Source organism: Saccopteryx bilineata, chromosome 3 (genome assembly GCF_036850765.1).
Source record: "Saccopteryx bilineata isolate mSacBil1 chromosome 3, mSacBil1_pri_phased_curated, whole genome shotgun sequence".
NCBI classification, from domain to species: Eukaryota; Metazoa; Chordata; class Mammalia; order Chiroptera; family Emballonuridae; genus Saccopteryx; species Saccopteryx bilineata.
In genome coordinates, this window is record NC_089492.1 from 225,327,864 (window position 1) to 225,353,155 (window position 25,292).

At 35.6% G+C, this 25,292-nt stretch overlaps 1 protein-coding gene across 3 annotated transcripts in view; it reads left to right on the forward strand.

Moving 5' to 3' along the window:
• SLC44A5 (solute carrier family 44 member 5) overlaps positions 1–25,292 on the forward strand; it is a 419,099-nt gene that overhangs the window by 219,371 nt on the left and 174,436 nt on the right. The gene's annotated exons all lie outside the window — the stretch shown is intronic.

The window sequence follows — 25,292 nt, forward strand, 5'->3', positions numbered from 1 at the left end:
ACATTAAAAAAATAATTCATCATGATCAATGTGGGATTCATTCTACAATCGCAAGGATGGTTCAACATACGTAAAACGGTTAATGTAACACACCATATCAACAAAACAAAGAACAAAAACCATATGATCTTATTAATAGATGCAGAAAAGGCATTCAATAAAATACAACATCACTTTATGTTTAAAACACTTATCAAAATGGGTATAAAAGGAAAATATCTCAACATAATAAAGGCCATCTATGATAAACCATCAGCTAACATCATATTAAATGGCATAAAACTGAAAACTTTTCCCCTAAAATCAGGAACAAGACAAGGTTTTTCTCTCTCTCCATTCTTATTCAACATAGTGCTGGAAGTTCTAGCCAGAGTAATCAGATAAGAGAAAGAAATAAATGGCTTTCATATTGGGAAAGAAGAAGTAAACATTTCACTTTTTGCAGATGATATGATCCTATACATCGAAAACCTTAAAGACTTCTCAAAAAGACTACTAGAAACAATAAACCAATACAGTAAGGTCACAGGATACAAAATTAACATACAAAAGTCCATTGTCTTCCTATATGCCAACAATGAAACATCAGAAAACAAGCTCAAAAAAGCAATCCCCTTGATGGTTGCAACAGAAAAATAAAATAAAATACCTAGGAATAAACATAACAAAGAATGTAAAAAGACCTATAATGAAAACTACAAAGCTTTGTTAAGGGAAATCAAAAAAGATATAATGAAATGGAAAAATATTCTTTGTTCTTGGAATAGAAGATTAAATATAGTAAAAATAACTATATTACCCAAAGTGATATACAAATTTAATGCAATTCCCATCAAAATTCCAATGTCAGTTTTTAAAGAAATGGAACAAAAATCATCAGGTTTATATGGAACTATAAAAATCCCCAAATAGTCAGAGCAATCCTAAGGAAAAAGAACGAAGCTGGGAGCATTACAATACCTGACTTCAAATTATACTACAGAGCCATGATAATCAAAACAGCATGGTATTGGGAGAAAAAATTGACACTCAGACCAATGGAACAGAATAGAAAGCCTAGAAATAAAATCACATGTATATGGGCAAATAATTTTTCATAAAGGGGCCAACAAACACACAATGGAGAAAAGAAAGCCGCTTCAACAAATGGTGCTGGGAAAACTGGAAAACCACAAGCAAGAGAATGAAACTTGACTACAGTTTGTCCCCTTGTACTAAAATTAATTCAAAATGGATCAAAGACCTAAATATAAGACCTGAAACAATAAATTACAAAGAAGAAAACATAGGTACTAAACCCTTGGACCTTGGTTACAAAGAGCATTTTATGAATTTGACTCCAAAGGCAAGGGAAGTGAAGGTAAAGATAAATGAATAGGACTACATCAGACTAAGAAGCTTTTGCACCGCAAGAGAAACTGACAACAAAACAAACAGACAGCCAACTAAATGGGAGATGATATTTTCAAACAACAGCACAGATAAGGGCCTAATATCCAAAATATACAAAGAACTCATAAAACTCAACAACAAACAAGCAAACAGTCCAATAAAAAAATGGGAAGAGGACAGGAACAGACACTTCTCCTAGGAAGAAATAGAAATGACCAATAGATATATGAAAAGATACTCACCTTTATTAGCTATTAGAGAAATGCAAATCAAAACTACACTGAGATACAACCTCACACCTGTTAGATTAGCAATTATCAATAAGACAGGTAATAACAAGTTTCGGAGAGGCTGTGGAGAAAAAGAAACCCTCATTCACTGTTGGTGGGAATGTGAAGTAGTACAACCACTATGGAAGAAAGTATGGTGGTTCCTCAAAAAATTAAAAATAGAACTATCATATAACCCAGCAATCCCTCTACTGGGAATATATCCCCATAACTCAAAAGCACTGGTACGTAATGACACATGTAGCCCCATGTTCATTGTAGCATTGTTCACAGTGGCCAAGACATGAAAACAACCAAAAAGCCCTTCAATAGATGACTGTATAAAGAAGATGTGGTACATATATACTATGGAATATTACTCAGCCATAAGAAATGATGACATTGGATCATTTACAACAACATGGATGGACCTTGATAACATTATACTGAGTAAAATAAGTAAATTAGAAAAACTAAGAGCTATATGATTCCATACATAGGTGGAACATAAAATGAGACTCAGGGACATGGACAAGAGTGTGGTGGTTACCAGGTGTGGGGAAGGGAAGGGAGGGGGTGGGGGGAGAGGAGGGGCACAAAGAAAACCAGAAGAAGGTGACGGAAGACTATATGACTTTGGGTGATGGGTATGCAACATAATCAAATGTCAAAATTACCTGGAGATGCTTTCTCTGAACTTATGTACCCTAATTGATTAATGTCACCCTATTAAAATTAATAAAAAAATGATAGAAAGTGATTTTATAATACATAGTTATATTTTTATATTAATGCATATGATTCCTCTTTTAAAAGCTATATTATGGTAAATAATTGTTATGTTTTGAAAGGGCAAATTTTTTTTTTTTTTTTCCCTGATTTTTTTTTTTTTTTTTTTTTATAATTTTATTTTTTTAATTGGGTGACATCAATAAATCAGGATACATATATTCAAAGATAACAAGTCCAGGTTATCTTGTCGTTCAATTATGTTGCATAACCACCACCCAAAGTCAGATTGTCCTCTGTCACCTTCTATCTTGTTTTCTTTGTGCCCCTCCCACCCCCTATCCCTCTCCCATTCCCCCCTCCCCCCCGTAACCACTACACTCTTATCAATGTCTCTTAGTTTCACTATTATGTCCCACCTACGTATGGAATAATACAGTTCCTGTTTTTTTCTGATTTACTTATTTCGCTTCGTATCATGTTATCAAGATCCCACCATTTTGCTGTAAATGTTCCGATGTCATCATTTCTTATGGCTGAGTAGTATTCCATAGTGTATATGTGCCACATCTTCTTTATCCAGTCATCTATTGATGGGCTTTTTGGTTGTTTCCATGTCCTGGCCACTGTGAACAATGCTGCAATAAACATGGGGCTGCATGTGTCTTTACGTATCAATGTTTCTGAGTTTTGGGGATATATACCCAGTAGAGGGATTGCTGGGTCATAAGGTAGTTCTATTTTCAGTTTTTTGAGGAACCACCATACTTTCTTCCATAATGGTTGTACTACTTTACATTCCCACCAACAGTGTATGAGGGTTCCTTTTTCTCCACAGCCTCTCCAACATTTGCTATTACCTGACTTGCTAATAACAGCTAATCGAACAGGTGTGAGGTGGTATCTCATTGCCGTTTTGATTTGCATTTCTCTAATAGCTAAAGAAGATGAGCATCTTTTCATATATCTGTTGGCCATTTGTATTTCTTCCTGGGAGAAGTGTCTATTCATATCCTCTTCCCATTTTTTTATTGGATTGTTTGTTTGTTTGTTGTTGAGTTTTATGAGTTCTTTGTATATTTTGGATATTAGGCCCTTATCTGAGCTGTTGTTTGAAAATATCATTTCCCATTTAGTTGGCTTTCTGTTTATTTTGTTATCAGTTTCTCTTGCTGAGCAAAAACTTCTTAGTCTGATGTAGTCCCATTCATTAATTTTTGCCTTCACTTCTCTTGCCATTGGAGTCAAATTCATAAAATGCTCTTTAAAACCCAGGTCCATGAGTTGAGTACCTATGTCTTCTTCTATGTACTTAATTGTTTCAGGTCTTATGTTTAGATCTTTGATCCATTTTGAGTTAATTTTTGTACAGGGGGAGAGACTGTAGTCCAGTTTCATTCTTTTGCATGTGGCTTTCCAGTTTTCCCAGCACCATTTATTGAAGAGGCTTTCTTTTCTCCATTGTGTGTTGTTGGCCCCTTTATCAAAAATTATTTGACTATATATATGTGGTTTTATTTCTGGACTTTCTATTCTGTTCCATTGGTCTGAGTGTCTATTTTTCTGCCAATACCATGCTGTTTTGATTGTCGTGGCCCTATAATAGAGTTTGAAGTCAGGTATTGTTATGCCCCCAGCTTCATTCTTTTTCTTTAGGATTGCTTTGGCTATTCGGGGTTTTTTATAGTTCCATATAAATCTGATGATTTTTTGCTCTATTTCTTTAAAAAATGTCATTGGAATTTTGATGGGAATTGCCTTAAATTTGTATATTGCTTTGGGTAATATAGCCATCTTGATTATATTTATTCTTCCTAGCCAAGAACAAGGTATATTCTTCCATCTCATTATATCTTTTTCGATTTCCCTTAACAATGGTTTATAGTTTTCATTATATAAGTCCTTTACATTCTTTGTTATGTTTATTCCTAAGTATTTTATTTTTTTTGTTGCAATCGTGAAGGGGATTATTCTTTTGAGTTCCTTCTCAGTTGTTTCATTGTTGGCATATAGAAAGGCTATTGACTTCTGTATGTTAATTTTGTATCCTGCGACCTTACTGTATTGGCTTATTGTTTCTAGTAGTCTTTTTGTGGATTCTTTGGGGTTTTCGATGTATAGGATCATATCATCTGCAAAAAGTGATACCTTTACTTCTTCTTTTCCGATATGGATGCCTTTTATTTCTTTGTCTTGTCTGATTGCTCTGGCTAGAACCTCTAGTACCACATTAAATAAGAGTGGAGAGAGTGGACAACCCTGTCTTGTTCCTGATTTAAGGGGGAAAGCCTTCAGTTTAGTGCCATTTAATATGATGTTAGCTGATGGTTTATCATATATGGCCTTTATCATGTTGAGATATTTTCCTTCTATACCCATTTTGTTGAGAGTCTTAAACATAAAATTGTGTTGTATTTTATCGAAAGCCTTTTCTGCGTCTATTGATAAGATCATGTGGTTTTTGTTCTTTGTTTTGTTGATATGGTGTATTACATTAACCGTTTTACGTATGTTGAACCATCCTTGAGATTCTGGGATGAATCCCACTTGATCATGATGTATTATTTTTTTAATATGTTGTTGTATTCGATTTGCTAGTATTTTGTTTAGTATTTTAGCATCTGTATTCATTAGAGATATTGGTCTGTAGTTTTCTTTTTTTGTGCCATCCTTGCCTGGTTTTGGTATGAGGGTTATGTTGGCCTCATAAAATGTGTTTGGAAGTATTGCTTCTTCTTCAATTTTTTGGAAGACTTTGAGTAGAATAGGAACCAAGTCTTCTTTGAATGTTTGATAAAATTCGCTGGTATAGCCGTCAGGGCCTGGACTTTTATTTTTGGGGAGGTTTTTAATGTTTTTTTCTATTTCTTCTCTACTGATAGGTCTGTTTAGGCTTTCTGCTTCTTCTTGACTCAGTCTAGAAAGGTTGTATTGTTCTAGGAATTTATCCATTTCTTCTAGGTTGTTGAATTTAGTGGCATAAAGTTTTTCATAGTATTCTACAATAATTCTTTGTATATCTACGGTGTCCGTGGTGATTTCTCCTCTTTCATTTTGGATTTTGTTTATATGAGTTCTTTCTCTTTTTTCCTTGGTAAGTCTTGCCAAGGGTTTGTCAATTTAGTTGATCTTTTCAAAGAACCAGCTCCTTGTTCTATTAATTTTTTCTATAGTTTTTCTGTTCTCTAATTCATTTATTTCTGCTCTGATTTTTATTATCTCCTTTCTTCGGCTGGTTTTGGGTTGTCTTTGTTCTTCTTTTTCTAGTTCCTTAAGGTGGGAAGTTAAGTGGTTCACTTGGGCTCTCTCTTGTTTGTTCATATATGCCTGAAGCGATATGAACTTCCCTCTTATCACTGCTTTTGCTGCATCCCATAGATTCTGATATGTCGTATTGTCATTTTCATTAGTCTGTATATATCTTTTGATCTCTGCACTTATTTCTTCTTTGACCCATTCATTTTTTAAAAGTATGTTGTTTAGTTTCCACATTTTTGTGGGATTTTTTTCCTCTTTTTTGCAGTTGAATTCTAGTTTCAAGGCTTTATGATCAGAAAATATGCTTGGTACAACTTCAATTTTTCTGAATTTGCTGATGTTGTTTTTGTGGCCCAACATATGGTCAATTCTTGAGAATGATCCATGGACACTGGAGAAAAATGTATACTCAATCACTTTGGGATGAAATGTCCTGTAGATGTCTATCATATCCAGGTTCTCTAGTGTTTTGTTTAAGGCCACTATGTCTTTGTTGATTCTCTGTTTGGATGACCGATCTAGAGCCGTCAGCGGTGTATTGAGGTCTCCAAGTATGATTGTATTTTTGTCAGTTTTTGTTTTAAGATCAATAAGTAGCTGTCGTATATATTTTGGTGCTCCTTGGTTTGGTGCATATATATTAAGAATTGTTATGTCTTCTTGATTCAGTGTCACCTTAGCCATTATGAAATGGCCATTTTTGTCTCTAAGTACTTTTCCTGTCTTGTAGTCAGCATTATCTGATATGAGTATTGCTACACCTGCTTTTTTTTGGATGTTATTTGCTTGGAATATTGTTTTCCAGCCTTTCACTTTGAATTTGTTTTTATCCTTGTTACTTAGATGAGTTTCCTGTAGGCAGCATACAGTTGGATTTTCTTTTTTAATACATTCTGCTACTCTGTGCCTTTTTATTGGTGAGTTTAATCCGTTTACATTTAGTGTAATTATTGATACTTGTGAGTTCCCTATTGCCATTTTATATCTTGCTTTCTGTTAGTTTTGTGTCTTGTTTGATCCTTCTCTTTCGTTTTTCTATCTTTTGTTTTTATTTGGTTGTATTCCATACATCTTTCCTCTGTTGCTATCTTTTTTATCTCATGTGCTTCTGTGGTGGTTTTTTCAATGGTGGTTACCTTTGAGTAATGAAAAGGGTCCCTACCCTGTTCATTGTAGCGAACTATTTTGTGAGTACTTTTGCACTCCATCGTCCTTTGCTACTGTTAATCTCCGTCTTCTCCCCCTCTTTCTTTTTGTTGTTGTCACAGTTTAAATTTGGTTTTATTGTGTTCTTCTTGGAGCTTTTACTTGTGGCTCTGTTTTTTTTTGTTCTTTGTATCTGATTGGAGAACCCCCTTTAGTAATTCCTGGAGTGGGGGTTTTCTGATGATAAATTCCCTCATCTTTTCTGTATCTGTGAATGTTTTAATTTCTCCTTCGTATTTGAATGATAGCTTTGATGGGTATAGTATTCGTGGCTGAAAGTTCCTCTCTTTCAGGACTTTAAATATTGGGGTCCACTCTCTTCTAGCTTGTAGAGTTTCTGCTGAGAAATCTGATGATAATCTAATGGGCCTTCCTTTATATGTTGTATTCTTCTTTTCCCTGGCTGCCTTGAGAATTTTTTCTTTGCTGTTGGTTTGTGTCAATTTTATTATGATATGCCTTGGAGTAGGTTTGTTGGGGTTAAGAAAACTTGGAGTTCTGTTTGCTTCTTGAACTTGAGGCTTTAGTTCTTTCCACAGGCTTGGGAAGTTCTCATCAATTATTTGTTTAAGTATGTTCTCCATTCCATTTTCTCTCTCTTCTCCCTCTGATATACCTATTATTCTTATGTTATTCTTTTTGATGGAGTCAGATAATTCTTGTAGGGCTATCTCATTTTTTTTAATTTTTGAGTCTCTTTCTTCTTCTCTCTGTTGTGCCTCAAGTTGCTTGTCTTCTATTTCACTAATCCTCTCTTCTATCTGACCTGTTCTATTAGCTAAGCTTGTTACTTCATTTTTCAGCTCGTGAATTGAGTTTTTCATCTCTGTTTGATTTGTTTTTATAGTTTCAATTTCCTTGGACATATATTCTTTGTGTTCATGGAGTTGTTTTCTGATTTCCCTATATTGCCTTTCTGTGTTTTCTTGTATATCTCGGAGGATTTTTAGGATTTCTATCTTGAATTCTCTGTCATTTAGCTCCAAGGTTTCCAATATATTAAATTTTTTCTCCATAGATTTTTCCTCATCTAGCTGTGTTACCTCTCTTTCTTTTGTATCCATGATATTCGATTTTCTCTTCCTTAATGGCATCTGAGGGTGGTTTTGTTGATAGTATTAATGAGATTTAATAAAGAATAAAAAGTTAAAAAAAAAATAACAAATCGAAAAAAGTTGTTTTTTTTAAAAAAAATTAATAATGAAATAAAGAAAAATAAAATAAAATAAAAATTTTAAAAAAAAGGAAATTATTCCCCCCCTCTTTTTTTCCTCTCCTCTCCTCTCCCCTCTTTCTTGAGAAAATCTTGTGGTGGACTGTGAGTTATAACAAACAATGCCTGTGATGGAGGGCCTGAATTGGGGAAAAGTAATAAAGGGGCAAAAAAGAGAGAAAGAAAAAAAAAAAAAAAAAAAAGAGCGTATGGACCCACAAAAAGCAAATAAGGAAAAAATTTGGGTCAAGAATAAAATGATTTGCTTTTAGGTGTTGGTTTTCTAAGAGTTATGATGAGAGGAATAAGAGGAAAATGGAAAAATGGGGGGACAAATTAAAAACTTACTATTGTATTTAGTGGAACAAGAACTAGATAATATGGAGAGCCAGGGATGGGAGCACTGCTAGTGAGTTAAAAAGGTGAAGTAAAAACCCCCCAAAATGCCACAAACATAGGTTTGAGTCCCAGATAAGATAATTTGTTTGTTATTGAGGTTTGAATGAGAGGAGATGTAAAGGAGAAAGGAAGAAACTAATATAGAGGGAGAAAAGAAAGAGAGAGAGAGAACAAAAGAGGGAACCACTAAAAGAAGAAAAAAGAAAGGAGAGAGAGAGAGAGAGTTAAGGGTTTTGGAGTGCAACCCTCATAGAGAGAAAGGAAGAGAAAAGAAATGATAATGGGAGATGTAACACTTATGGGTAGTGTAGTTCAAGGAGAGGAGAGAGTAAGACCGGTAGAGAGTTAATCGGCCAAATTGGAGGAAGGGCAAATTTTGAAGTAAAATATACTATATTTAAAAATAGCCCTTGAGTAAAATAATATAGTTCTCTCTTTGAAACAGAAAAACTATATTAAATTCCAATGAGACCATTTCTCTTTCTTTCTTTCTTTCTTTTTCTTTTCTTTCTTTTCTTTTCTTTTTTTTTTTTGAGCAAGAGATAGAGGAACAGGCAGAGACAGACAGAGAGGAAGAGAGATGAGAAGCATCAATTTTTTGATGAAGCACCTTAGTTGTGCATTGATTGCTTTCTCATATGTGCCTTGACCAGGGGACCTACAGCACAGCGAGTGACCCCTTGCTCAAGCCAGTGACCTTGGACTCAAGCCAGCGACCATGGGGTCATGTCCTTATGTTTTCTCTGGGCTCCAGCCACCTATATTCAATAACGTACTTCCACTTAGAGAGCGGACCTATGTTCAGTAACAAATTCATCATCAGTCTTCCAAACTCATTCCATGACTGTTGTGTCTAATCACAGTTGCTGGTTGTTCAATCCAGATATCATCCTTAGCCCCTCTTTTCCCCTCCTCATAACTGTGATCCAATTCTATCACTTTACCAACCAAATGCTTATTATGACAATCTGTTCCTCTCTATCTCCGTTGATACTTTCTTTATTTGAACTTCAATCACCTCTTGCTCCAGTACCCTCACTAATCTCCTGGCAACATTTGTATTTTCCTTTCTTCATTCACCACACTGCAGCCAGACTTATCTTTGAAAAATACATGCTACTGGGGTAGGAAGATGGCAATAGAGTAGGCAGATGCACAGACTCCCAGCTCACACTACCAAACTGGATTACAAATTAATTTAGAAACAATCAATGTGAAAAACCAACTCTGAACTACATGACCAGCTCTCAGAAACCAAAGAGCAAAGAAGAAGCCACACTGAGCCTGGTAGAGAGCACCAAAGAGTGGTGAGTCTCCCCGCTTACAGGAACAAAGGGGGTGTGAGGCTGAGAGCCCATAAGGGCTCTCATTCCAAGGAAAAGAGAAGTAAATATTGCTCACAGCCACTTGCCTGGGGACCTGGGAATGAGGTGTGTTGAAAGGGCTGGCTTATCTTCCAAAAGGAAAGGGAGGAGAGAGAGACAGACAGTGATTGGCAGAGGAATGCATGGGAGGACCTCAGAAGCTGACTCATCCAGTGCTGAAGGCAACCATAGCTGGGAGAGGGGTTGATCCTTCCACATAACACAAGGCTAAAGTGCTTCTGGATCACAGATCTCCAGACATCTCTCCAGCTCCAATCAGCACAACAAGACACAGCTGAAAACAAGAAGTGGGGAGGAGGGGTAGTAACTCAGGTCTCCAAGGAGATCTGAGATACACCTCCCCCTACTGAAGTGGAGAAAGCACCCCACTCCAAGAGAGAGTAACTGGCAGATCAGCCTTCAGAGTATGTTACACCCAATGCATTCCTGGATACAGTTTCAAATAAGCTACCTGCTGAGATCAGTAAACAAGGCTACAACTAAGAAGAAAAGAAACAAATCAAGACTTCAAAGCAGCCCAAATCCCAAAGTGGATTACAAATAACACCTGATGCCAACCCAAGAAGACCTAGAAATAACACAACTGAAAATTGGAGGCAGACAACACCAAATCAGGACTCAACCAGCCCTACAAACAACACACTCAAAGACACAAACATAATGAAAAGACAGAGAAGTGCAATCCAAATGAAACCACAAGAGAAATCTCCAGAAAAGGAAATGAGTGATATGGAAATAACCAAACTGCCGGATTCAGATTTTAGAATAATGATTGTTAGGATGCTTAGGGACCTTAGAACAATAATGGATGGCCATTATGAACATCTAAATAAAGAGATAATAAGTATAAAAAAAGGATATTTAAATATTAAAAAAGAGTCAGTCAGAGATGAAAAATACTATATCAGAAATAAAGACCACCATGGAAGGAATTAAAAACAGGGTGGATGAAGCTGAGGATCAAATCAGCGAGTTGGAGGACAAGATGAACAAAGGCACAAAAGCAGAGCAGAAAAAATTAAAGAGACTCAAAAAGTCTGAGGAAACTCTGAGAGAACTCTGTGACAAAAAGAAAGAAATAACATCTGCATCATAGGGGTTCCTGAAGAAGAAGAGAAAGAACAAGGAATAGAAACTTTATTCAATCAAATCATAGCTGAAAACTTCCCTAAATTGATGCAAGGAAGGGTCTCACAAGTTCAAAAAACACAGAGAACTCCAGTAAAGAAAAACCCCAAAAGACCTACACCAAGACACATCATAATTAAAATATCAAAGCTAAGTGATAAAGAGAAAATATTAAAAGCTGCTAGAGATAGGAAGGCTATCACCTACAAAGGAGCCCTCATAAAGATGATATCAGACTTCTCAACAGAAACACTTGAGGCCAGAAGGAAATGGCAAGAAATATTCAAAGTAAGGCAGAAAAAAAGCCTACAACCAAGACTACTTTATCCAGCAAGGCTATCCTTTAAAATTGAAGGAGAAATAAAAAGCTCCCCATACAAAAAGAAACTCAAGGAATTCATTACAACCAAACCAATGCTGCAGGAAATGTTAAGGGGCCTGTTATAAACAGATCAAAGTGGGAAAAGATATAGCAAAAGAAGAATATAGCTTTAAAGAATAAAATGGCAATAAACAATTACATGTCAATAATAACCTTAAATGTAAATGGATTAAATGATCCAATCAAAAGACATAGGGTAGCTGCTTGGATAAGAAAATAGGACCCGTACATACGCTGCCTACAAGAGACACACCTTAAAACAAAAGATGCACATAGATTGAAGGCAAAAGAATAGAAAAAAATATTTTATGCAAATGGAAATGAAAAAAAAGCTGGGGTAGCAATACTTATATTACACAAAGTGGACTTTATAACAAAGACTATAGTAAGAGATAAACAAGGTAACTACATAATGATAAAGGGAGCAATCCAACAGGAAGATATAACCATCATAAATATCTACGCACCAAATATAGGAGCACTTAAATATATAAAGCAGTCTTTGATGGATATACAGGGTGAGATCAACAGCAATACTATAATAGTAGGAGATTTCAATACCCCACTAACATCACTACATAGATCCTCAAGAAAGAAAATTAACAAAGAAACAGCAGACTTAAAGGACACCGTAGATCGATTTGATTTAATAGATATCTATAGAACCTTTCACTCTACGGCAGCATATTATTAAATAATGAGTGGGTTAACAATGAAATCAAAGAAGAAATAAAAAAAATTCCTAGAAACAAGTGATAATGAGCAAACAACAATTCAAAATTTATGTGACACAGCAAAAGCAGTCCTGAGACGGAAGTTCATAGCACTACAGGCATTCCTTAAGAAGCTTACAAAAGCTCAAATAAACAACCTAACAGTTCATCTAAAAAAACTAAAAGAAGAACAGCAAGTAAGGCCCAAAGGTAGTAGAAGGAAGAAAATAATAAAGATCAGAGCAGAAATAAATGACATAGAAGCTAAAGAAACAATATGGAGAATAAATGAAACCAAGATCTGGTTCTCTGAAAGGGTAAACAAGATTGATGAGCCGTTAATAAGACTCAACAAAAAAAGAAGAGAGAAAACTCAAATAAATAAAATTAGAAATGAGAGTATAGAAATAACAACCGACAAAACAGGAATACAAAATAATGTAAGAAAACACTATGAAGAACTGTATGCCAAAATATTAAACAATGTAGGTGAAATGGACAAATTCCTTGATACATAATTTTTCAAAAATCAATCTGGAAGAATCAGAAAACCTAAAAAGACCGATTACAACAAAAGATGTCAAAATACTTATCACAAAGCTTCCAACAAACAGAACTCCTGGGCCCGATGGCTTCACTAGTAAATTCTATCAAATATTCAAAGAAGAACTAACTCTTATCCTTCTCAAGCTATTTAAAAAAATTCAGGAGGAAAGAACACTTCCAAGTTCCTTTTATGAGGTGAGTATAATTCTGATTTCAAAATCAGGCAAAGACAACACAAAGAAAGAAAATGATAAGCCAATATCCCTGATGAATTTAGATGCTATAATCCTCAACAAAATATTAGCAAACTGGATTCAGCAATACATGAAATAATCATACATCATGATCAAGTGGGATTTATTCTGGGGAGGCAGGATGGTACAACATTTGTAAATCAATTAATGTGACTCACCACATAAACAAAAGGAAGGAAAAAAACACATGATAATTTCAATAGATGCAGAAAAAGCATTTGATAAAAACCAGCACCCATTTATGATCAAAACTCTCAGCAATGTGGAAATACAGGGAACATACCTCAACATGATAAAGGCCATCTATGACAAACACACAGCTAACATCATAATTAATGGACAAAAATTAAAAGCAATTCCTAAAATCAGGAACAAGGAAGGGGTGCCCACTTTCACCACTCTTATTCAACATAGTACTGATATTCCTAGCTACAGCAATCAGACAAGAAGAAAAAATCAAAGGCATCAAAATTGGAAAAGAAGAAGTAACACTATCATTATTTGCAGATGATATGAAACTGTATATAGAAAACCCTATAGTCTCAGTCAAAAAACGACTGGACCTAATAAATGAATTCAGCAAGGTGGCAGGATGTAAAATTAATACACAAAAATCAGAGGTATTTTTATATATGAAAAATAAATTGTCACAATGAGAAATTAATGAAACAATCCCCTCCACTATCGTAACCAAAAAACTAAAGTACCTAGGAGTAAATTTAACCAAGGAGGTTAAAGACTTGTACACAGAAAATTATAAAACATTGATAAAAGAAATCAAGAAAGACACAAACAATTGGAAGCATATACTGTGCTCATGGTTAGGAAGAACAAACATAATTAAAATGTCTCTATAATCCTAAGCAATTTGTAAATTCAATGCAATACCAATTAGAATATAAATAAAATACTTCAAATATATAAAACACATATTCCAAAAATTTATATGGAACCAAAAAAGAACACGAATAGTTTCAGCAATCTTGGAAAAGAAGTATAAAGTGGGAGGTATCACACTTCCTGATATCAAGTTATACTACAAGTCCATTCTATTCAAAACAGCTTGGTACTGGCAAAAGAACAGCCATATAGACCAATGGAAGACAACAGAGAACCCAAAAATAAACCCACATTTTTATGGCCAATTAATATTTGAAAAAGGAGGTAAGAGCATACAGTGGAGTAAAGACAGTCTTTGTAACAAATGGTGTTGGGAAAACTGACAGCTACCTTTTAAAAAAAATGAAACTAGACCACCAACTTACACCATGCACAAAAATAAACTCAAAATGGATAAAGGACTTAAATGTAAATCGTGAAACCATAAGTATCCTACAAGAAATCTTAGTCAGAAAGCTCACCGACATCTATTATTGCAGCATCTTGCTGATTTATCTCCACAGGCAAATGAAATAAAAGACAGGATAAACAGATGGGACTATATCAAAGTAAAAAGCTTTTGCACAACTAAAGACAATATGAACAGAATAAAAAGACAAACCACACAATGGGAGAACATATTCGACAATACATCTGATAAGGGTTAATGACCAAAATTTATAAGAACTTGTAAAACTCAACACCAGGAAGACAAACATTATCCAATCAAAAATGGGCACAAGAAATGAACAGACACTTCTCCAAAGAGGACATACAGATGGCCAATAGACAAATTAAAAAAAAATTTCAACATCACTAATCATTAGAGAAATGCAAATTAAAACCAAAATGAGATACTACCTCACACCAGTCAGAATGGTGCTCATTAATGAATCAACACATGATAGGTGCTGGCACAGATATGGAAAAAAGGGCACCCCTCCTGCACTGCTGGTGGGAATGCAGACTAGTGCAGCCACTGTGGAAAACAGTATGGAGATTCCTCAAAAAATTAGAAACGGAACTGCCCTTTGACCCAGCCATCCCACTTATAGTAATATATCCAAAGGACACCATATCACCAACTGAAAAAAAGAAATGCACCCCCATGTTTATGTCAGCATTGTTCACAATAGTGAAGATCTGGAAACAGCCCAAGTGTCTGTCAGTGGACGAGTGGATTAAAAAGCTTTGGTACATATATACAATGGAATATAATGGTGCTATGAAAAAGAAGAAAATATTACCTTTTGCAACAAAATGGAGGGACCTGGAAACTATTATGTTGAGTGAAATAAGCCAGGCAGAGAAAGAAAAATATCATATGACCTCACTCATTTGAGGAATCCAAGGAATAATGAGAACTGAAGAATGGAATAGAGACAGAGGAGGGATCAAAGGGACCAGAGGAAAAGAGGACAGAGGGAAAGGGGATGATAGGATGGGATAAACCTGAAGGGAAGGGGGGAGGGTGCTGTAGGGAGGGCAGCAATGGAGATGTTGAGGGGAATAGTGGGGAGGGGGGATAATTTCAGGGTGACCCTAGAATCTATGTAAACACAATTAATTAAATAAATAAAAATACATGCTATTTATTATCCTGCCTAGAACTCTTCAATGACTTCTCATTGATGTCACAGTACAGATAAAATCCGAACGTACACAACCACATAAAGTCCTCTACCTGTTATCCTTGCTTTCTCTCTTACTACTCATTCTTCTGCTCTTTTTCTTTGTTTCACTTATGTTATACTTTTACCAGGTCCCACTAATGTGCATGCTCTCTTTCTCCTACTAGGTTTCATATGTACCACTGTTCCCTCTGATTTGAACACTCATTCTGCTAAACTTTAAATTTAATTCCTGGCTATCTTTTGATACTTATCATAAGCCTTCCTTGACTTTTGAAGTGAATCAGGTTTCCTTGTTTTAGGCTTTTATAGCACCTTAATTCTCTTCTTTAAGGTACCTCCACCCAATTATAACTTAATAACTAATTGTAAATTAGTTGGCTATGTCATTATCTTACTAGAATATAAGTTCCATGAGAGCAAGATTGTGTCTCTCTTATTCCTTGCTATCTCTGGGGCCTAGCACTATGTTTTGAATAAAGTAAGTATATAGTAAATGTTTTTGGAGTGAAAAATTCTTTGAAAGGATTACTGGTGTAGTCTTTTCTTCACAGAGCAGAACAGGCAGTGTGAAACAAAACACCCAAGCTGGTATGACTAATTCAAACTTGATCTTGACCAAGTCAGTGATCAATGAGTGTCTGATTTAGAGAGACAGTAGTGGAGATCAAGGACGATTAAGTGAAGCTTAAATACTTTGAGCACAGGATGTTTTTGACAACGCTCTAAGTTTTGGTTAAAAGCCAGGAGGTTGACGGAGTAATGAATGAAGATTTATCTCTGTAGTTGATTAAATAAAGGTGACAGAATTGGATTTTCTTCTGATTGCTCGACTCCATTATTTATATTCAAAATAGGTGGCATCAGACATTGACATAAAGGAATCGCTAGCAGATACGTGAAGAAAAGTAAGACCAGCCACCTATGGTTATAGTTTTCAGATCATGTAGGGTGTTCAGACTCTGTATCCTTAACTACATTACTCTTTGGCATTGGACAACAGAGTCTTCTCAGAATCAACTTTCCACCTTGCTAGTGGAAAGGGCATTTCTAAAAAAATGTACAACTGGACTTGGGTTATATTAACTCAGAGATCTGCCTCGAGTGGAATTTGTAATTTGTGGGCACAGCAGATTTTATTGTAGACTATTCTGCAGCAGTCAGAACAGCAGGAACTGTCCCAGATACTCATGATTAGCAGAGAGAAAGAAAGTTATAGGGCCTAAAAATTTTATGATACAGTTGATAAATAAAAATTTACTGAGTACCTCATATGTGCTTGGTATTAGATTAGTAAAGATCTAAACAAACATAAAAGAAATATACAACATCTCAAGGAACAACAGAAAAAAAATGTCAAATTCTATAAATATCAATAATAATCTAAGGCCTGACCAGGTGGTGGTGCAGTGGATAGAGCGTCAGACTGGGATGTGGAAGACCCAGGTTCGAGACCCTGAGGTCGCCAGCTTGAGCACGGGCTCATCTGGTTTGAGCAAAGCTTACCAGCTTGGACCCAAGGTCGCTGGCTCGAGCAAGGGGTTACTCGGTCTGCTGAAGGCCCACAGTCAAGGCACATATGAGAAAGCAATCAATGAACAACTAAGATGTCGCAATGAAAAACTGATGATTGATGCTTCTCATCTCTCTTCATTCCTGTCTGTCTGTCCCTACTTATCCTTCTCTCTGACTCTGTAAAAAACAAAACAAAAAATTAATAATCCAGGTGCACAGATTAATTTTACTTATAAAAAGGATATCAACAAAGGCTGCCTTGTGCTGGGTCTGTGGTCTACTCAAGATTATGAATGCACACAGAAACTTGTAAGAGAGAAAGAAGAAGATAGAATAACAGTCTCTAAAGTACATGTGCTCATGGATAAATAATTATTGGCCTCGTTAATATGTATGTTGATACAAGAGGAGAAATTTTGGAAAAACATCTTCTGCTTATGGCTTGTCTGATGCAGACTTCTAAATGCCAACTTTGATTATTATTAATAGAGTGTAGCTGCTTGGATTTTGGGGCTGAGAAGTAATCTGAGGCTGTGTCTAGGCTTAGGGTGCAGGGCAGTGTGATTGAAATATTTGACATAGGTCCAGGATGTACTTATGGAAGTTCTTATATCACAAATTGTTAATAGGACTTAACTCTGCTCACCCCAACTAACTGAAATAGATTATTTAATTTATTCAACAAACAATTATTGAATGCTTAGATGTGCCTGGCACTGTGCTACATGCTGGAGATACAAAGAGAAAAGGCTATAAACCTTGTACTTAACTTATAGTCAAGTAAAACAAAATTATAATATGATTGCATTAAAATGCAATGTCTCTATGTTTGAACAGTATTGTAAAGTGCTACCTTTTATTTCTGTTTTTTCATTATCAAATCCTAGTGAATAAAATCTTCTCAACTTAATTAATGCTGAAGGTAGGTTGAAAACTGTCATCCTTGACTTATTTGGATTCCAGGATGAAATATTGTGCAAAATTCATAAATCATAGAAAATTGTCATTCAACAGAGAATATTCATCTAAGGATATGCACTACCCTGAACTAGCAATTATGTTTTTGGCACATATTCTAAACCCCTAAAGCAGCAACAGCAACAATAAAATGCATCATTGTGGTGTGGCAGCTGTTCAGAATAAAGCAGAAAATATTCCAGAAAAAATTATTTTCTATTTAGAGCATATCTGTGTATATATAATGATCTCTCTCGACTGCTTTGTCTTTCTTTTCCTCTTTCCTCTCTTTCCCTCCGTTGTCACCACCCCAGACCTTCCCCCAGAGTCAAACCACAGTTTTCTTGTTTTTCATTGAGGATCATCATTCCATCCTCCTTGTATATGGTGACTGGATTCTGTTGTGTCAATGACTATGAAAGAGAGAAGCTCTCACTCTCCCCTTTGTGATAGTTTAATTCTTTAATACGTCGTACACTTGGTAGCTCATGCTCATCTAGCTTGCACGCCTTTTCTTTTCTTTATTCACTATCAGTATGGCTATTGTTTTGCTTCTGACCTTTAGAGGGATAAACATCATTGGGCAGTCTCCAAAGCCAGATGAATCTATGTGCAGTGATTATTAGACTAACCTTCAGATGTCTCTTGAAGGTTGAGAAATTGACTGATCTAATTGACTAAATATCTAAGCACCAAATTTTGCCTAACTTATTTCTGGGCCCTATTTAGCTTCATTGCACTTGAGACCTTCTTCCTCTTCAACTCTCTCAAAATATGCTTAAGGTAATAGAATGAGTTAGGATTGTTGCATACTATTTCTTTGTTAAACAAACTTTTTAGTTTTATGGACCTGGACAAAATTCTGACACTGACTGTGCTTCTGACATTCAGAAAGGAGCTACATCATTATGCTAGTAGTTCAATTTGAATCCCCAAAGTTGCTAACTTCCATGCTTTGTGTATCAAAACATCTCACTTACCCATATCTTATAATGATCATACTCCTATATACGGTCACTGCCTCAAAAGATAAGATAAAATTCTTATTCTTACTGAATTGCAAACTATTCAAGGGCAGGACAGGGTCTTGCTATTTCATTGTGCTGAACTCTTAGCAAAGAGCAAATGCTGAAGAAATTTTGGTTGAATGAATAAAAACAATACAAACCAAATTTAACTTAAAATAATACATAAATGTAACAGGCACCATTTCTCCAACCTCCCTCTACCATGTAGAAATTTGCAAAAACAGTGGTGTTGGTTTTCCACAAACTGTTGAGAATCCTTTTCAAGTTTGTGATTCTATATGCAGCTGTTAGATTCTGTCTTCTACTCAATATCTGTTTTCTTCTATCACCTCCCCTACACACATCATATTATAGAATCACATATAATATAATATGACATATTATAGAAGCTGATATGGAAAGAGATTATGCCTTTTTTCATTCAAAGAATTGTTCTGATCTGGACAAAAGAGAGGAATCTTAGAGGCATGGATTTATTTAGAATGTCATTGCTTCAGATGATGTCACATGGATTCAGTCTTTTAGGAGGGGCACAGAAAGATTGGCTTATTTTTAACCACAAATAGAAAGAGACAATAGTATATGTTGGAAAATGTAACTTGCCTCATAAATAAGGGTAGTAGATAATTAATTGCATGAATAATTCTGAGGTGGCACAATCTTATAGCAAATCCTATCCTTTGCTTTACCTCCTCTTGTCTGCCATCCATCACCTAAATGCCACAACTTATGCAAGAAATTTGTGCTTTATGTTTCTGTCTTTTGGCACATAATACAAGTATGGATAAATGATACAATTTTATCCTAAAATGTATAGTATATTAGACTAATTCACACTATAGTATTAAAGACGTCTGTTAAGAGAGGATTTAAAGTGAGACACATGGTAGTGTATACAGATATCAAATAATAAGGTTGTAACTCTGAAAGTTATATAATGTTATATACCAATTCCACCTCAATTAAAAACCAAACCAAACAAAAAAAACAAACAAAGCAAAAACAAAGGGACACAAGAAAGCTTATTAAGGTGATGAATTTATTTATTACTATGATTTTGCTGATGGTATCACAGGTGTAAGCTTATGCTCAAATTTATCAATATATACATTAAAAATGTGCAGTTTTTATATATCAATTACTCCTCAATAAAGCTGCAAAGATTTTGTTAAAGATTAGAAGAGAAACAAAAAGAATTATTTTTCCTTTCTGCACTCCCATTGCTCCTGAGATATACAAATAAGTTCTTTTCTGCTGTGACTTCCAACATTACCTAGATCCCAAGCCATCGACTAAAAAAAATTATGTTTGTACTTTTCTGACTCTGTTCTCCAAATTCCTTTATTGACTCAGTGTGCTTTAATTTTACCTAATTTTCTATTTGTTCTTACACTTATATAGCATTTTAGGACTTTCAAAGTCCTTTCACACAGATTTTATTTGATAACATATGACCTCATAAGGTAGCAAGGTAGGTAAGATAATCTTTTGTTGAAGTTATTTTGTAAATTTCTATTTGTGATATTTCTACCATTAGGAATGAAAAGTGCTATCAGCAAATGTTCTCCCCCTCCCCCATCTTGGGAAAAAAATAGAAGCCAAGACTTTTGGGGTTATCAGAATTCAGGAAGTAAATTATTATAACTCAAAATGTATCATGATTCAAAATCATGTTTTACTGCTTAGGGTGATCAATTGTATTCATAAACCTTGTCTACTTAGTTAGGATAAAGTAATTGGGCCTATATCAAAATTCTCAACTCTCTGACAAGATTTGTGAGATAAAAGAACCAGTGAAGAATAAGCACTCCATTTTTGATGTCGTGACTCATGGAGAGAGCAACCACTGAGCACTGCTTCTGCTTGGATGGACAGGAGTCAAATAAAGGGGAAGAATCCCAATGAGTCACACTGCTTTGAGATCTTATGGTACTTCCATATTCCAAGGGAAGGTATATATAGTGAAATTTACAGCTGAACCATGGCTTGGGAAGAACTGTTGGTTTTGCCTCCCCTAAAAATGCACTTATACTCAATTTATACTTGGGGAAGCATTCCCAGATCCTAAGAATGTTACATCCAGGAGTTAGGGGTGAATTGCAGGTAGATTTGGTGCCATTTTAATCTTTGGTCTATTCACTCAGCATTCATATTTCTTCTTAAGAGTCCTATATTAGAGAACACTTAACTGTTAACAAAGCAGGTAAGCTTGGGAGAACTGGAGTATTATTGAAGTTAGGCCAGAGAAAGCATTCTTCAGCTGCCTCTGTTCCAAAGAAGCTGAGACGCAGAAAAGCTGGTGACTTGTCCCATCTTCACCACCTCCTCCACTCTTACAAGGAAGGAATCCTTATCCTCGCTGAGGCTACCATCTCCTCAAGGACCTTGCTATGAAAGCATCCCCTCTCCTTTGGCACCATTCCCATCTACATATAAACATGCCTGAGTATCAGCCCGCATTGATCCCCTCATTACCTCCCAACTACCACCTACTTCTTTGTTTTCTCTCACCTAAAACTTGTCAGAAGAGTTGTGTGGAGGCACCGACCCCCCTTTCTTCCCTGGTCGTCTCTCATTTTCCTACACCAACTGGAACTGTATCTGCACTACTTCAGAAACAGCTTTTGATCCAAGTTTCCAAAAACTTCTATCTTACTCCTCCAGTGAGAATCATTCCCTCATCCTCCTTCAGCAGCTCTGAACACATCCAGTTACTCTCTTTTTAAAAATACCTTCTTCCACTGCTTTCCTGATACCATATTCATCTTGTTTTCCTTCTGTCTGTCTGATGTCTCCTCTTCTGCTCAGCCTTTAACAGTTAGAGTCTGGATGTTGGATTGTCCCCAAAATACATTTTCTCTTCTGTACATTCCTAGGTAATTTCATCTGTTCCCATAGGACACAAGTTGTTATAAACATATTATTCTGTGGAGAATGGACTTAGGTTAAAGAAAACTTAACTGTTTAGGGCAATAGCTAAAGCATAAGAGCCAGTTAGGTGGATGGTTTTAGGTATTTCAATGAGGAAGGACAGTGGATTGAATAAACTGATGCAGTGGAAATGGTGAGACTAGAGCCCTTATTAGAGAAGAGAAGGAAGAGAGTCAAGAGCAGATTCGGTGAGATGTAAATTGAATAAAGAAGTCTGAAGCAGGATAGAGCAATCGAGACCAGATATATAAATTTAGGAGTTAACAGCATGTTAATGATATCCCCGAAACCAAGTAGCATATTGGGCAAAAATCAAACTGATATTTAAATTTTAAAAACACAAATACTGAAGATTTAATAGTATTTTTCTCCTATAATCACACTTTATTTAATGTACGAATTTAGTCAATTTTAGTTTATTTAGTACATAAATGTAAGACACAGCACAAGAGCAAATATTATGTTAGCCTAATGGTCAGTGTGCTATTTTGGATACTGACTGTGTTGACCTTACTCTTTTGACATCCCCCCCATTTTGATTCTTTCATTTTGATCCAGTTTAAACCTGAGGGTATTTTGATCATTTTAAATACAACATTTCAATCAGATTTATACCAACATCAATAAATTTGAGTCAGTATAGATTTCTTTTTTGGGGGAGGGGATAGTCAATTCTATTAACTTGATTTCTTTAATCAATTTTTTATATAGCGGTATTAAAGTAGTTATAGTTTTATCCTTTTTTATTCTACTAAACTTATTTTACTCAAACTACAACATTCTCTGTGTCAATTTTAAAATAAAGATTTGATTCATTGATTATATTTTGTCTACATCAGGCAAGATTCATCATCTTCATTGAATACTTTTGTGGTCATTATTTCTACCAAACCCAATGTTTTCATATCAAATTTTGCTAGACAGTATAATTCTTTTACTAATTTTGGGTCAATAAAGTTTAACTTGAGAATTTTTAGCTAGTGTCAATTCTAGTTTTCTGTTTGTGATTTCTTTAAAAGCTTAATTTCTTCCAAGGTTAATTTTTGCAGTTTTTAGGTTACTAACAATATATGACTCTTCAGCTTGCTTTAAATTGAAAAAGGGGGAAATGCACTCCATATATATGTCTTTATCATTATTTATTTTGTCATAATAATTTCTATTCAATTTAATTTTACTTTGGGTCAGATGGCATTTCGTGTTACATGTCCCCAGTCTCAAAATACCAAGGTTAAAATATTATACTCTAATTTTAATTGCTCCTTATTTTTCCTCTTCATCATGATTATCAGTGTTAGCCACAGCTGTTAACAGTTAAAAATTATTGCTCAAAGAGGTTTAACTCCAAAGGAAATTCCAGAAAACCCAGAACATCTTTAGGCAGCAAACGTAAATTTAAGGGAAAGAAAACAATTTTTTTCTTCAGGAGAAACATGTTATATAAAGTTGACCTCTGATTCTCTGGGAAAGACCTCTCACCTTGGAGGTCTTATTCCTCCTGGTAAGTGAAGCTGGCTTTCTCTCTCTCTCTCTCTCTCTCTTGCATTGACTGCCTCTTGGCACAAAACATTCCAATCAACTATGCCAGTGTAAAATAAGACAGCCTTCATTTTGGTTTTAATAGCTTGATTTAAGTGACTGAAATGTGAGTATCTTTCAGTGTTGATTCTTGAAGTGATTTAGACTTTGCCTGCCTACTCTTTAAAATTATTCAGAACATATAGATTTGGCTCTACTGCAATACACTTCATTTTATTTCTCAGTTTATTTATTTTTATTTTTGAGAATCAGGAACGCTAACTGTTATGCACTATAGAAAGCTATGTGGATCTTTAGATGTGTTATGACAACTACAAAAACAATAATAAAATAGTTATTTATATAATACTCTGTGTTGGAAATTATTTTAATTGCTTTAAATATGCTTATTTACTTAATCTACCCAACAATTCTTTGAGGTTGGTTCTGTTTCCCCATTTTATTGATGAGAAAACTGAGGCATAGAATGGTAACTAACCTGTACAAGTACAGTAAAGAGCTGACACAAATTGCATAATGTTTTCTATTAAAAAAAAAGATGTGGTATTTTGTTTTTAATGGAAAGCAAACTTTTAATTCCCGGCTTATAAAATAGGGTGAACCTATAATTTGCCATTTACATACATTACCTCAGGAGTCCCCAAACTTTTTACACAGGGGGCCAGTTCACTGTCCCTCAGACCGTTGGAGGCCGGACTATAAAAAAACTATGAACAAATCCCTATGCACACTGCACATATCTTATTTTAAAGTAAAAAATCAAAACGGGAACAAATACAATATTTAAAATAAAGAACAAGTAAATTTAAATCAACAAACTGACCAGTATTTCAGTGGGAACTATGGGCCTGCTTTTGGCTAACGAGATGGTCAATGTCTGGTTCCATATTTGTCACTGCTAGCCGTAACAAATGATATGACGTGCTTCTGGAGCCGTGTCATGTGCATCCTGCGTCACTGGAAGTAGTACTGTATGTGAGCGATGCCACACTTTGCGGCACCTGAGCCATAGTTTGGGAACCCCTGCATTACATCCTTGCTGCCCATTGACAGATAACAAAGTTTGAAGTATTTAAGGAAACTGAGATCAGCTCCTCTGCTTGTTTGTTGGCTACCAACTCCAACAGGAAAACTAAATTCTCAAGGTTAGATTGAGACCATACCCCCAATCCTTCCACTGACTCCTATTTTCTAACATGCTTCTTTTTTTTCTTTTTTTTTTTTCACTTGGAAGGTGGGAGGCAGAGAGACAGACTGCTGCTAGTGTCCCCATCGAGATCTACCCGACAAGCCCTCTATGGGGAATGCTCTGCCCATCTGGGGCTTGCTCTGTTGCTCAGCAACTGAGCTATTCTTAGAGCCTGAAGCAAGGCCATGGAGCCATCCTCAGTGCCCAGAGCCAAATTGCTCAAGCCATTTGAGCCATGGCTGTGGGAGGGGGAGAGAGAGAAAGAGAGGAAAGCAAGAGGGGAGGGGTGGAAAAACTGATGATTACTTCTTCTGTATGCCCTGACTGGGAATCAAAACTGGGAATTCCACACACCAGGCCAATGCTCTACCACTGAGCCAACTGGCCAGGGCCCCTAACATGCTTCTTAGTTTAATTCTTTCCTTTTAGCACAGGCATATTATTTTGTATAACCAACAAAACTGGTCATATTATTGTTTGTTGGGACAAACTACATTCAGTTGAGATGTACTAATGCTAGGTTTTCTTTTACTTAATGAAGAAATTACATTTTCTCTCTTATTCTTGCTTTTCTCTGTCTCTAACAGCATTGACTCCTCTCATTAGCCTACCTCTTTCCCACTCTGAACCCATGTTAAATCTTCTCTCTTAGTTGCTACTCAGCTTCCTATTTGATCTCTGCAGGAAACCACGATATACCTTTGAATTTTGAATGTTCCGAGTACAACCTACACATTATATTCTCTGCT